Raw genomic sequence first — 12,764 nt, forward strand, 5'->3', positions numbered from 1 at the left:
CCTTAGGTGTACGTGGCTGGCGCCTTAGCCGGTTGAGCTATAGGCGCCGAGCCTGGATACTTTCTAGATAGTCCTCACATATTCATTATATAATGAACTCTCATGTGCCTATTACTCACCATGTTACAATTTTGCACCCTTGCCAATTTCATCAATTGTATTTTATCTTTCCTTTCCCACCCACCCTTGGATTATTTTGAAGCAAATTTCAAAGTTGTTACTTTATTTTTAAACACTTCAATATACATATATCTCTGAAAGAACTGTATTTAAAAAGATAACCCAAATATCATTATCATGCCTAAAAAAATCATTAACTAGACAGTGTTTATATTTCCCTTAATGAATATTTTTAAAAAGTTGTTTTTTTATATCAGTATTCAAATCAGGTCTACTTGTTGGTTGATCTAAATCACGAGTCTCTTCTAATCCATAACTTCCTACCTTGTTTTCTTCTTGCAATTTTGTGTTGAAGAAACTGGATCATTTGTCTTAAAGAGTCTTACAGTTTTGTGATTTTGCTTATTTTCTCCCAATATCATTAATTAAAAAATTTTTTTTTCTTTTTTTGAGACAGAGTCTCACTTTGTTACTCTCAGTAGAGTGCTGTGGTGTTATAGCTCACAGCAACCTCAAATTCTTGGGCTCAAAAATCCTCTTGCCTTAGCCTCTGGAGTAGCTGGGACTATAGGTACCCACCACAATGCCCAGCGAGAGTTAGAGACAGAATCTTACTTTTGCTCAGGCTGGTCTCAAACCTCTGAGCTCAGGTAATTCACCTACCTCAGTCTCTTAGAGTGCTAGAATTACAGGCAGTGAGCCACTGCCCTGGGCTCCTCCTCCGGTATATGGGGCTGGCACCCTACTCCTTTGAGCCATGGGCACCACCCTGCACCCCCCCCCCTTTTTTGAGACAGAGTCTCACTCTGTTGCCCAGGCTAGTGTGTGCCATGTCATTAGTCTAGTTTATAGCAACTTCAAACTCTTGGGCTCAAGTGTTCCTCCTGCCTCAGCCTCCTAAGTAGCTGGGACTACAGGCATTAGTGTCAATGTCCAGCTAGTTTTTAAAAAAATTTTTACTTTTAGTAGAGACAGGGTTTCACTCTTGCTTAGGCTGGTCTCAAGTTCCTGAACTCAAGGGATCCTCTTCCCACCTTGGCCTCCCAGAACAGAGTACTAGGATTAAAAGAGTGAGCCACTGTGTTAAGCCATATGGTGTTATTTATTTATTTATTTTTTGGCTGGGGCGGGGTTTGAACCTGCCACCTCTGGCATATGGGGCCGGTGCCCTACCCTTTTGAGCCACAGGTGCCACCCCAATATACTGGAGGTGGTGGGTTCAAACCCAGTTGGGTATTGTTTATTTTTTATTTATTTTTTTTGTAGAGACAGTCTTAACTTTATCGCCTTCAGTAGAATGCTGTGACGTCACAGCTCATGGCAACCTCCATATCTTGGGCTTAGGTGATTCTCTTGCCTCAGTCTCCTGAGTAGCTGGGACTATAGGTGCCTGCTACAACGCCCAGCTATTTTTTTGTTGCAGTTTGGCCAGGGCTGGGTTTGAACCCGCCACCATTGGTATATGGGGCTAGGGCCTTACTCACTGAGCCACAGGCGCCGCCCATATGGTGTTATTTAAAGCATTTCTATGTACCCTATATTTTTGATAAGTTGATAATTGTATTCCAAGGCTTGATCAGATTCAGGTTCAATCTTTTTCCTTCTCTCTTTTTTTTTGTGAGGATATCCAACTATATCTCATTTTCTCTTTTCTTGTGAAGATTAGTCATTGGGGTTAGGTGTTATCAACTTGATCTGATTCTTAAAACATTTCCTATAAGCTTTTTGCCTAAAGATTTTGATATTTGTTATCTTGATCCTTTACTTTATTAGAGGTCTAATTAGATACTGAGGCTCCTAATTATTTTTAATTTGAACTATATTTGAAAAAGAGAGTTTTGGCTCGCTGCCCATAACACAGTGGTTACTGTGCCAGCCACATACATTGAGAGTGGTGGGTTTGAACCCGGCCCAGGCCAGGTAAACAACAATGACAACTGCAATAAAAAATAGGCAGGTGTTGTGGCGGTCGCCTGTAGTCCCAAATACTTGGGAGGCTGAGGCAAGAGAATCTCTTAAGCCCAGGAGTTGGAGGTTGCTGTGAGCTATGTGATGCCACAGTACTCTACGAGGGTGATAGAGTGAGACTGTCTCAAAAAAAAAAAGAAAAAGTGAGTTTCGTTATTTAAAAATAAGTTTTGCAAACTATTGGATTGTAGTTATTCTCTGAAATAACTAGTTATGATAGGAACCAGGAACTGTGAAGTGGGGACAGTGACTTAAACTTGTAAGACATTTTAAACCTTTTCTTACTTCCTCTTATTTGTTGCTTTTGGCTCACATTCTTTCCCAACTCAACAGTTAAAGTCTTACAATCAAAGGGGCCCATATGCTTTAATTTTTGAAGGGGGAGATGGATGGACTATCTTACTCTAGAGCCAGTATATGGGGGAGGGAGCCCCAAGGGGGTGGAGCAGGAGTTCTGCTGTTATGAGCAAAGGAAGTTGAGTCCCTGGGGCCTATGTAGCTTGATGAAGAAAGAGCCTAAAAAGTGGCCTTGAGAGCATTGGAGACTAGATACTTTTAGCTAAACATGAGAGGGCTAGTTTTTTTCCTTACTCCTTATTCTACAGCCTAAGAGGGCTCCCTCATCTATGTAAAAGGTGTGGCTGGTCATACCTAACATGTCCCAGACTCACCATGGTGGCTGTGTTTAGGGCTGATTCCTAGGATAATCTCAGGACAAGGAGCAAAGGGCTTCTTGTTTTGGGTTCTGTTCTATGGAAGGCCAGGGGGTACTCTTAGCAGTAGCTTTGACTGATCCTTGACCGGCAATACCTTATGTCACTCTGGCTAAGAGAAGAGCTGCTGTGGAGCACTTGGTGTTCTCTAGCCTTAGCAGGGGTCACAGGCAGACAGGGCAGGGGAGCAAGGCCTTAATTAGCTAGGGACTCCTGGAGAAAAGCCACTTGGCAGTGTGTTACCTCATCTCCTTGGTGGGATTGGCTCCTTCTCCTAGTGACAGTGCAAATACTCCTTCTCTTTATAGCTTTTGGATTTCTGGAGATTAGTTTTCTTCCTTGAGCTTCAAGACACTTTTCAGTGTGGTTCAAGGCTGATTTTAAAAGCCAGATGGGTGGAATGACAAAAATTCCTTCTATCTGTGAATTACTTTTTAGTCACTCAGGCATTTTATTGATTTGTTTTGAATCAACAGTCCTGTGAGTTATAGATAAGGAAACTGAAACCCAAAAAGGGGAAGCGCTTTAGATTATAGCTAATTAGACTCTGGAGCCCCAGATTAATGGTCTTTCTGTCAGTATTTGCAGGACAAAGGAAAAGGAGGAGAATGGTAAATAAAATTGAGTAATTTTTAGCTTATTTTAATGATAGAGAAACTGACCCTCAGAGTAGCTAATTGTTTTAGGATCACAGAGCTAAGAACTGAATTCAGTTCAGACTTAGATCTGACTTGAATTCAGATCTAAGTCTATTGTGTCTTTCTATCATTGTACTATATTCCTTGTTAGTTGATTCTAAACATGTTATTTTTTGTTTTTGAGACAAAGTCTCACTTTGTTGTTGCCCTTGGCATCATAACTCGCACCACCTAAATTCTTGGGCTCAAGAGATCCCCTTACCTCAGCCTCCAGAGTAGCTGGGACTATAGGTGCCTACCATGATGCCTGGCTATTTTTATAGATGAGGTCTCACTCTTGCTCAGGCTGGTCTCAAGCTCCTGAGCTCAAGCAAGCTGCCCTCCTTGGCCTAACAGGGTGCTAGGATTACATGTGTGAGCCACAGTGCCTGGTGTTTTGATTCTAAAACATCTTGATTGAGCTCCAGGTGCAACACTAGGCACAGGGGATACAGAGGAGCATAAGATTCAGTAATTTATGCCTCTCACGGAACTCATAATTTGGTGATGCTCACTGCTATGAAAGAGGGAATGGGGGCATAGGGATAGATGGAGGGATGGGACAGTGAGCGCCTAAGGAGCCCCCTAATCATTGGTGGTAGGGGAAGTTGTCAGAGAAGGCTTCCCAGAAAGAGTGGTATCTCAACTAGTCTAGTGATACAGAGCAAGTGCCCTGGGGTCAGCATGCCTGAGTCCCATCACTATAATACTATATGGTAGCTATAATACTTTAGGCAAGTTATTTAATCTTTCTGAGCCTACTTCCTTACCTATAACATGAAAATAATCATATAATCAATCTCATATGGCTATGAGGATTAAGATGAGATAATCTGTTTTGAACATTTAGCAGATTGCTTAACATGTAATAAGCATTCCTTAAGTTTTAATTGTTATAATTATCATTCTTTTTTTTTTTTTTTTTGAGACAGAGCCTCAAGCTGTTGCTTGGGTAGAGTGCTATGGCATCACTGCTCACAGCAACTTTCAACTCCTGGGCTTAAGCAATTCTCATGCCTCAGCTTCCCAAGTACCTGGGACTATAGGCGCCTGCCACAATGCCTGGCTTGGTTATAGTTGTCATTGTTCTATGGCAGGCCTGGGCTGGGTTCGAACCCGCCAGCTCTGGTGTATGTGACTGGCACCTTAGCCGCTTGAGCTACAAGCACTGGGCCTATAATTATCATTCTTTAACCTGTATTTCTCTGACATCCAGCTCAAGTAGGGACAAGTGAAACTAGAATCTCTTAATGCCTGTTATTGTCAATAAAGTGGGAGTTTTGACTCAAGTGATTTCAAAATATTCCCTTTAGGCCTAAGACTTTGTCAGAGTTAAAGCTACTGAGGTAATTTTTTTGCAGGCAGACAGCTGTCAAGTGACTGTATCTGGTGACAATCCAATCTGGCTTTGGTTACCTAAAGTCATCTCTGGTCAGCCCCTAGAAATGTTATATCTATAAAGGCCCCTACTACCTCTTCATTGGACAGGCTGGAAGCTGGCCTCCTATGAAACCGATCCATTCCTCTCCCTTTCCTCCAAGTTTATAGTGATGGAGAAAGTGATGTAATTTTAGTAGTCCAAGTATTCTCTACTGTGTTAAAGTCTTGTTTATTCTGGGTAACTGTGGAATAACAGTACCTTTATATATTTGTACAGTGCATCATTTTAAAATACGTTCTCTTCAGAACATCGGTATCACATGAAGTGACAAAAAGTACTACTCAATGAAAAGATCTTTGAAAAGCAAGGAGGCTTTAATATGCTAAGGAAAAGGTATGCAGGGTTTCCTAGATTTTTCTGGTAATGGAATCTTTTTTTATCCTCAGAAAACACTAACATTTCATAAGATACCAGTGTTCCATGGAACACAGGTAAATGAGCACAGCTTGGCCCCCTGCTTTTCTGTTAGTGTGGCTTGAAGAACTAGTATGGTAAGCTATTCTTTGTCTAGCAAGGTACCTTCCGGGCTTCCTTTCTTTTCAGAAAGAAATGAGACACTTAATGAAAGCTTTTGATGTGTTAGGCAATTTCCTAAATGTTCAACATGGATTATCTCATTTTATTCTTCTCTACAACCCTATGAGATTGATAATATGATTTTTTCATGTTGTTGCAGAAAGCTGGAGGTTTATTTAATTTATCAGTCCTTAGTCCCTGATTATGTTCCAGACTCAGTGGTAAGAGATTTAGCTAATTGAGCATCTTAGCAGCCCTAAGCCTTCTGCTTCTGGAAGAGGAGCAAATGCCCTACCTTTTGGAAACAACTCTCAATTCAGTCAAGGAACTGTGTGTCTGTCTGCCTGGTTCGTTGGTAATTGCAGCTGGCCTAGAAGCAGGTGATAGTGGAGATTGCATTCACTATATTCACTATTTTAGTCTTATCTAGTTTAGGATTCCAGCCTTCACTCTGCTGTTAACCGGTTATATCTTTGAGTGAGATACTTACACTTTCTGAACCGTGGTTTTATCATTTAAAGATGAAGAGGTGGCTTGGCGCCCGTAGTTGAGTGGTTAGGGCACCGGCCACATACACTGAGGCAGGCAGGTTCAAACCCAGCCTGAGCCTGCTAAACAGCAGTGACAACTGCAACAAAAAAATAGCTGGGCATTGTGGTGGGCGCTTGTAGTCCCAGTTAAATGGAGGCTAAGGCAAGAGAATTGCTTAAGTCTAAGAGTTAGAGGTTGCTGTGAGCTGTGATGCCATGGCACTCTACCGAGGATGACATAGTGACACTCTGTCTCAAAAAAAAAGAGGAGGTTAAGTTAGATTGATTGCATTCCAATGACTATTCATTAAACATTTACTACGATCTAGTCTGTTTTAGAGTAATGGAATGTAGTAATGGAAAACCAGACACTGCCTCATGGAACTTAATCTAGATGATATGTTTGTTGGAATATAAATTACAGATTAAGACTTTAATAGTTAAGGGAAGGCAGACATTTGTATGAATCACTATAGTCTAGTAGGCTTCCTGGAAATGGTGTGACTGAACTAGTCCCTAAAGCTATGTTTAAAGTTTATATACTGCAGGCCAGGTGCCATAGCTCACGCCTGTAATCCTAGCACTTGGGAGGCCAAAGCGGGTAGATGGCCTGAGCTCACAGGTTCAAGACCAGGCTGAGCAAGAGTGAGACCTCATCTCTAAAAATAGCCTGGTGTTGTGGCAGGCACCTATACTCCCAGCTACTTGGGGAGCTGAGACAAGAGAATCCCTTGAGCCCAGGAGTTTGAGGTTACTGTGAGCTATGATGCCATGGCACTCTATCGAGGGTGACAAAGTGAGACTATTATCTCAAAAAAAAAAAAAGAATAAATAAATAAAAATAACTAAAGTTTATATACTGGCTCGGCGCCTGTAACTCAGTGGTTAGGACACCGACCACACGCACCAGGGCTGGTGGGTTTGAACCTGGTTCAGGCCTGCTAAACAGTGACAACTACAACAAAAAAGCCAGGTGTCATGGTGGGTGCCTGTAGTCCCAGCTACTTGGGAAGCTGAGGCAAGAGAGTTACTTAAGCCCAAGAGTTTGAGGCTGCTATAAGCTATGATGCCACGGCACTCTACCAAGGGTGACATAATGAGACACTATCTCAAAAAAAAAGTTTATATACTGCAAAAGCTCAGGTAGGCATTTGGATTGTGAAAATGACCTGAGTGCAGGTAGACGTGAGCACAGAGAATAGAATGCTCAGTAGAAGATGATATCCTGTAGTACTCTTAGGTATGGTATCACCTATGGGACACTGCTGAAGGGCTTAATTCCTGGGGAGCTGAAAGTGGCGTTGTGGAGGGAGAATCTGGAACCAAGGACCAAGGGAGGAGCTAGGCAGATAGTGTTATTAGTATTGTGGGTAGAGGCAAAGGATCATAAATGATAATGTCACAAGTTAAAAGGATTGGAAACTAGTAGATTGTGGAATGTGAAATGGATCAGGCTATGACTGAAAGAGGTACTTGGAACCTGAGTATGTTTACATGTAATTTACTAAGTTCTTACCATATGCCAGACACTATTCTTACCTTTTTTTTTTTGAGACAGAGCCTCAAGCTGTCCCCCTGGGTAGAGTGCCATGGCATCTCAGCTCACAGCAACCTCCAACTCCTGGGCTCAAGCGAGTCTCTTGCCTCCGCCTCCCAAGTAGCTGGGACCACAGGCGCCCGCCACAACGCCCGGCTATTTTTTTGGTTGCGGCCGTCATTGTTGTTTGGTGGGTCCGGGCTGGGGATTCGAACCCGCCACCTTAGGTGTATGTGGCTGGCGCCTTAGCCGGTTGAGCTATAGGCGCCGAGCCCTTACCTTTTTTAATGTTAAATTTATTTAATCCTTATTAGTAGCTTATTTAGTATTAGTGTAGTTAATCTTTATATCAATCCTATGAGGGTAGATACGATTATTTTACTTTTTTAAAGATAAGAAAACTGAGGGTCATAGAACTTTAATTTGCCCAAACTCACATGGTTAATAAGTGGTGGAGTTGAGATTCAGGCCAGAAAATATATTTTCAGAGTCTTTGCTCTTAATTATTATGCTATACAGTTTTATAGCAAGATGCCATTATAGATTTCTGCCTAGTGAAACAACCTGTTGTAAGTAGTGTGGTACAGGGCAATTTCCCAAGGGAAGGAAGGCAAGAAGACCAGCTACAGGCTGTTGTAGTAATCATCCCAGTTGCTTTTAAAGGTGTAAAAGGTCTTGGAATTATTTTATGAGTTACTTCCTGAGATGAATCTGGCAGTTGCCAGTCCTACCTATAATCTCAGCCTATTTTAGAAATCATTTTCCTTTTTTTTTTGGTCGCAGTTTGGCCAGGGCCAGGTTCGAACCTGCTACCCTCGGTATATGGGGCCAGCACCCTACTCACTGAGCCACAGGTGCCACCCAGAAATCATTTTCCAAAGAACTTTAAATTGAAGGAAACTCTCCTCTCTCTATTGAACAGACTGTTCTAGGTATAGAAGTTGTAGGACTTAGGTCAGAAATAGCTATTGTGGTGTTAGTGTCCAAGGAGCATCTGGAAGTATTTTTAAGAGGGGAAGTTGAACCTGAGGCTTCCTTTGCCATTAGAGTTTGTTCTCCTGTTGGGAGTAATAGACAGTTGCTCGTCTGGAGAGGTTGGGAAAATGGGCTGGAGTGCAGAGATATGAAAGTCATAGCCTCTGTCCATGAACAACCCACACACAGGTTACTGAGATGCTCATAAGCAAGTACACTCAAGACTGTGTCATAAGTGCTGCAACACAGGTACATAGAAAATGTACTGGGAGGCTCTCTGGTCCTCCTGTTTGTCAGACAGCCACTTCTTCCAGTGCAGCGCCAGCCGCATCCCTGAGGCACCATGGTGAAAGTGAAGGTCGGAATAAAACTGCTTTGGTTGTATTGGACACCTGGTCATCAGGGCTTCTTTTAACTCTGGCAAAGTAGAAGTTGTCGCCATCAATGACTCCTTCATTGACTTCAACTACATGGTCTACATGTTCCTGTATGATTCCACCCATGGCAAATTCCATGGCACAGTCAAGGCTGAGAATGGGAAGCTTGTCATCAATGGAAATCCCATAACCATCTTCTAGGAGCAAGATCCTACCAAAATCAAATGGGGTGAGGCAGGTGCTGAGTATGTTTTGAAGTCCATTGGTGTCTTCACCACTATGGAGAAGGCTGGGGCTCATCTACAGGGGGGTGCCAAAAGGGTCATCATCTCTGCCCCTTCTGCTGATGCCCCTACGTTTGTGATGGGTTTGAACTACGAGAAGTATGAAAACAGCCTCAGCATTGTCAGCAATGCCTCCTACACCACCAATTGCTTAGTCTCCTTGGCTAAGGTCATCTATGACAACTTCGGCATTGTGGAGGGACTCATGACCACAGTCCATGCCATCACTGCCACCCAGAAGACTGTGGATGGCCCCTCTGGGAAGTTGTGGCGTGATGGTCATGGGGCTCTCTAGAACATCATCCCTGCTTCAATCGGTACAGCCAAGGCTGTGGGCAAGGTCATCCCTGAGCTGAATGGGAAACTTACTGGCATGGCCTTCCATGTCCCCACTGCCAATTTGTCAGTCATGCATCTTACTTGCCATCTGGAGAAGGCTGCCAAATATGATGATGTCAAGAAGGTAGTGAAGCAGGCATCAGAGGGCCCCCTCAAGGGCATCCTGGGTTACACTGAGCACCAGGTTGTCTCCTCCGACTTCAACAGTGACATTCATTCTTCCACCTGCCAGCTGGGGCTGGCATTGCCCTCGAATGCCACTTTGTCAAACTCATTGCCTGGTATGATAATGAATTTGGCTACAGCAACAGGGTGGTGGATCTTATGGCCCACATGGCCTCCAAGGAGTAAGAATCCCCAGACCACCAGACCCAGCCAGAGCACGAGAGGAAGAGAAAGGCCCTTAGCTACTGAGTACCCCTGCCTACTCAGTCCCCCACTTAACTGAGAATCTCCCCTCGACACAGTTTCCACACTAGACCCCCTAAAGAATGGGAGGGGCCTATGGAACCCCACCTTGTCATGTAACATCAATAAAGTTCCCTGAATTCAGCCCTCCCCACCCCCCCAAAAAAAGAAAATGTACTGGGAGAGAAAGGAAGGAAGGATCTAAATCAGGCGTCTTCAAACTACGGCCCACAGGTCACATGTGGCCCGCCAAGGACATTTATCTGGCCCACCAGTTGTTTTTGCCGCCACTGCCTGTCCTGCTTAGCAGCCAGCTTGTCCCGGGGCCTGCAGTCTGGCCCTCCAGTGGTCTGAGGGACAGTGAACTGGCCCCTTGTTTAAAAAGTTTGAGGACCCCTGATCTAAATGCTTAACAAGAAAGAGTCAGGGAAGGCATTAAAGATGCCATTCTTTAAGGCTGACCAAAAGTTGTGCCAGGCAGAGATGTCCCTGGAACACATTCTGGGCAGTGATGAGTGTGGAAGTACATGAGATGTTCAGGGAATGATGAGTTGTTTTTTGATCTGGAGTGGTAAGCTACTAAAAGTGGTATCGGATGAAGCTGGATGGGAAGGGCCTGACCTTATATTTCTTGGTTAAGAGCTTGAATCTTTTAATTGAGCTTTATTGTAGGTATTTAAGATACAGAGCAACTAGATCAGAGAGGTTTTTTTGGAAGGATCTCTTTCAGGTCTGTGCTTAGGAGAGATAAAGTAAAACTAGAGACAGGGAAGCCAGTTGGAAGATTTGCCATTGCAGATGATGAGAACAGAATAGGGCAGTGGTCTTGTGGGGTGGGTTTAAATTATGTGACTTGAGAGCAAGGGTGTTGGTGACCGGGCATTATTGTGATGTTATTAACATATGACATAGGAGAGAGAGCTGGTTTGGGGGAGTTAATGTTGGTTTTGAGATGATTATGGGTGACACCCAGGAGAAAGAATCTGGTATTGGAGATGAAGATGTGAGTTTTGGCGTTTCTGAGAGAGGTAGGAATATAAATGTGGGAATGATGGCATCTAAATGATAGTGGAAACAGTGAAAATTGATGAGATCACCTGAGTAAAATTTATAAAATAGGGAAGGGAAGGAAGTTGAGGATAGAGCCCAGAGGAATTTTCATGGTATCTGTAGACAGAAAATTTAGGGAGGGAGCCTGAGGAGGAATAATCAGAGCGGTAGGAAAAAGTACTGCCTGGGAAGCCAAGAATGAGAAGAGTTTATAAAAGAAAGCAATAGTGTCTACTGTAGCAGAGAACAAGTAGGGTGAGCCCGAGAGGCTACTGAGTCATTGGTGACCTTGGTAATAGCAGTTTCGGTGGAGGGTTGGGGATAGAAGCTAGATTGCTGTGCCTTAGGGACTGAGTATGAGGTGAGCATGTAGAGCCAACAAAAGACTTAACTTTTTTTTTTTTTTTTTGGTATGAAAGGTCTTTATTCGTGGTGGGGGGAGGCTGCAGAGCAGCACCAAGGAGGAGAGAAAAGAGGAGAGAAAAGAGAAGATAAAAGGGGAGAGAGATAAGGAGAGAATGGGGAAGAGAAGAGAGAGAGAGAGTAGAGAAGAGTGAGGGGGAAGAAGACTTAACTTTTGAGAAATGTAGTGGTAAGGGAAGAGAGTGACATTTTCAAGAGGAGGCAGAGAAGACAGGTTCAAAGATTTTTTTTTTTTTTTTTTTAATAGAGACAGAGTCTCACTTTGTCACCCTGGGTAGAGTGCTGTGGCGTCATAGCTCACAGCAATCTCCAACTCCTGGGCTTGAGTGATTCTCTTGCCTTAGCCTCCTGAGAAGCTGTGACTACAGGCACCTGCCACAACTCCAGCTATATTTTTGTTGCAGTTTGGCCAAGGCCATGTTCGAACCTGCCACCCTCAGTGTATGAGGCCAGCACTCTACCCACTAGGCGACAGGTGCTGCCCCAAAGATTTTTTTTTTAAGTTGGGAGATTTCAGTGGAGACCTGATGGGTTGAGAGGAGGTGAGGTTGAGAAATATAGCCAACGAAGGTGCCACATCTCTCTGAATACCCCATATCATTGTGAGAGTTGTAAAGTGGGCTGCTTTGCTGAAGCCTGCAGTCAATAAAGTGTGGGGTAGACAAGGGAGACCTTGTTATTGCACTGTTTATCGAGTAACCTCTGCATGCCAGGCATTTTTTTAGATACATGTGGACACATTAGACACACCTCTAATGCTCACCACAACTCCCAGAAGTAAGTACTGTCACCATTTTCCAGATGCAGGAACAGATGAGTTAAAAAACATATGGCTAGCCAAAGTTTTAGCTAAGTCTACAATGTGTATCCTTCCTACTATCTTTTCCATTAGGAGTTCAATGTTGAGACTCTAAACAGGGTCTTTGAAGAGAGCAGAGATGGCTGGCCTAGAGGGACAAAGGTAGAGTTCTGGAACTGGTGCTAACTTGAAGGGAACATGACTTAATCTCTGGGATGGGAGAGTGGAGAGGGAAAGCCTTGGTCTGATCTTGCTCTGCCTTTTTTCTGCTTAAGCAGTGTCTTCAGTGTTCACAGACTTTCACTTCATTTTTCTCCATCTTTCTGTAAAGTCTTAGCAGGGCCTCTGAGGTCCCAGTTGTTGCCTAGTGTGGACAGTTTTACAGAGAAAAAGAGGATCGACCTCCAAACCCAGAGGATCTTATTTGTGACAGACTGCTTATAAGGAATTGCTGAGCTCTAGAATGGCACCTCTCTTTGGCACAGGGAACATGGTAGGTTTCTTCCTGATAAGTATTTTTTTTTTTTTTTTGAGACAGAGTCTCAAGCTGTTGCCCTGGGTAGAGTGCTGTGGCATCACAGCTCACAGCAGCCTCAAACTCTTGGGC

General features: G+C 43.5%; 1 protein-coding gene and 1 pseudogene across 2 annotated transcripts in view; both read left to right on the forward strand.

The window, feature by feature from the left end:
* Positions 1–12,764, forward strand: part of STIM1 (stromal interaction molecule 1) — a 224,882-nt gene that overhangs the window by 48,344 nt on the left and 163,774 nt on the right. The gene's annotated exons all lie outside the window — the stretch shown is intronic.
* LOC105886725 lies at positions 8,920–9,950 on the forward strand (annotated as a pseudogene).

Source organism: Otolemur garnettii, unplaced genomic scaffold (genome assembly GCF_000181295.1).
Source record: "Otolemur garnettii isolate 467f Iridium unplaced genomic scaffold, OtoGar3 scaffold00001, whole genome shotgun sequence".
In the NCBI taxonomy this organism is placed as follows: Eukaryota; Metazoa; Chordata; class Mammalia; order Primates; family Galagidae; genus Otolemur; species Otolemur garnettii.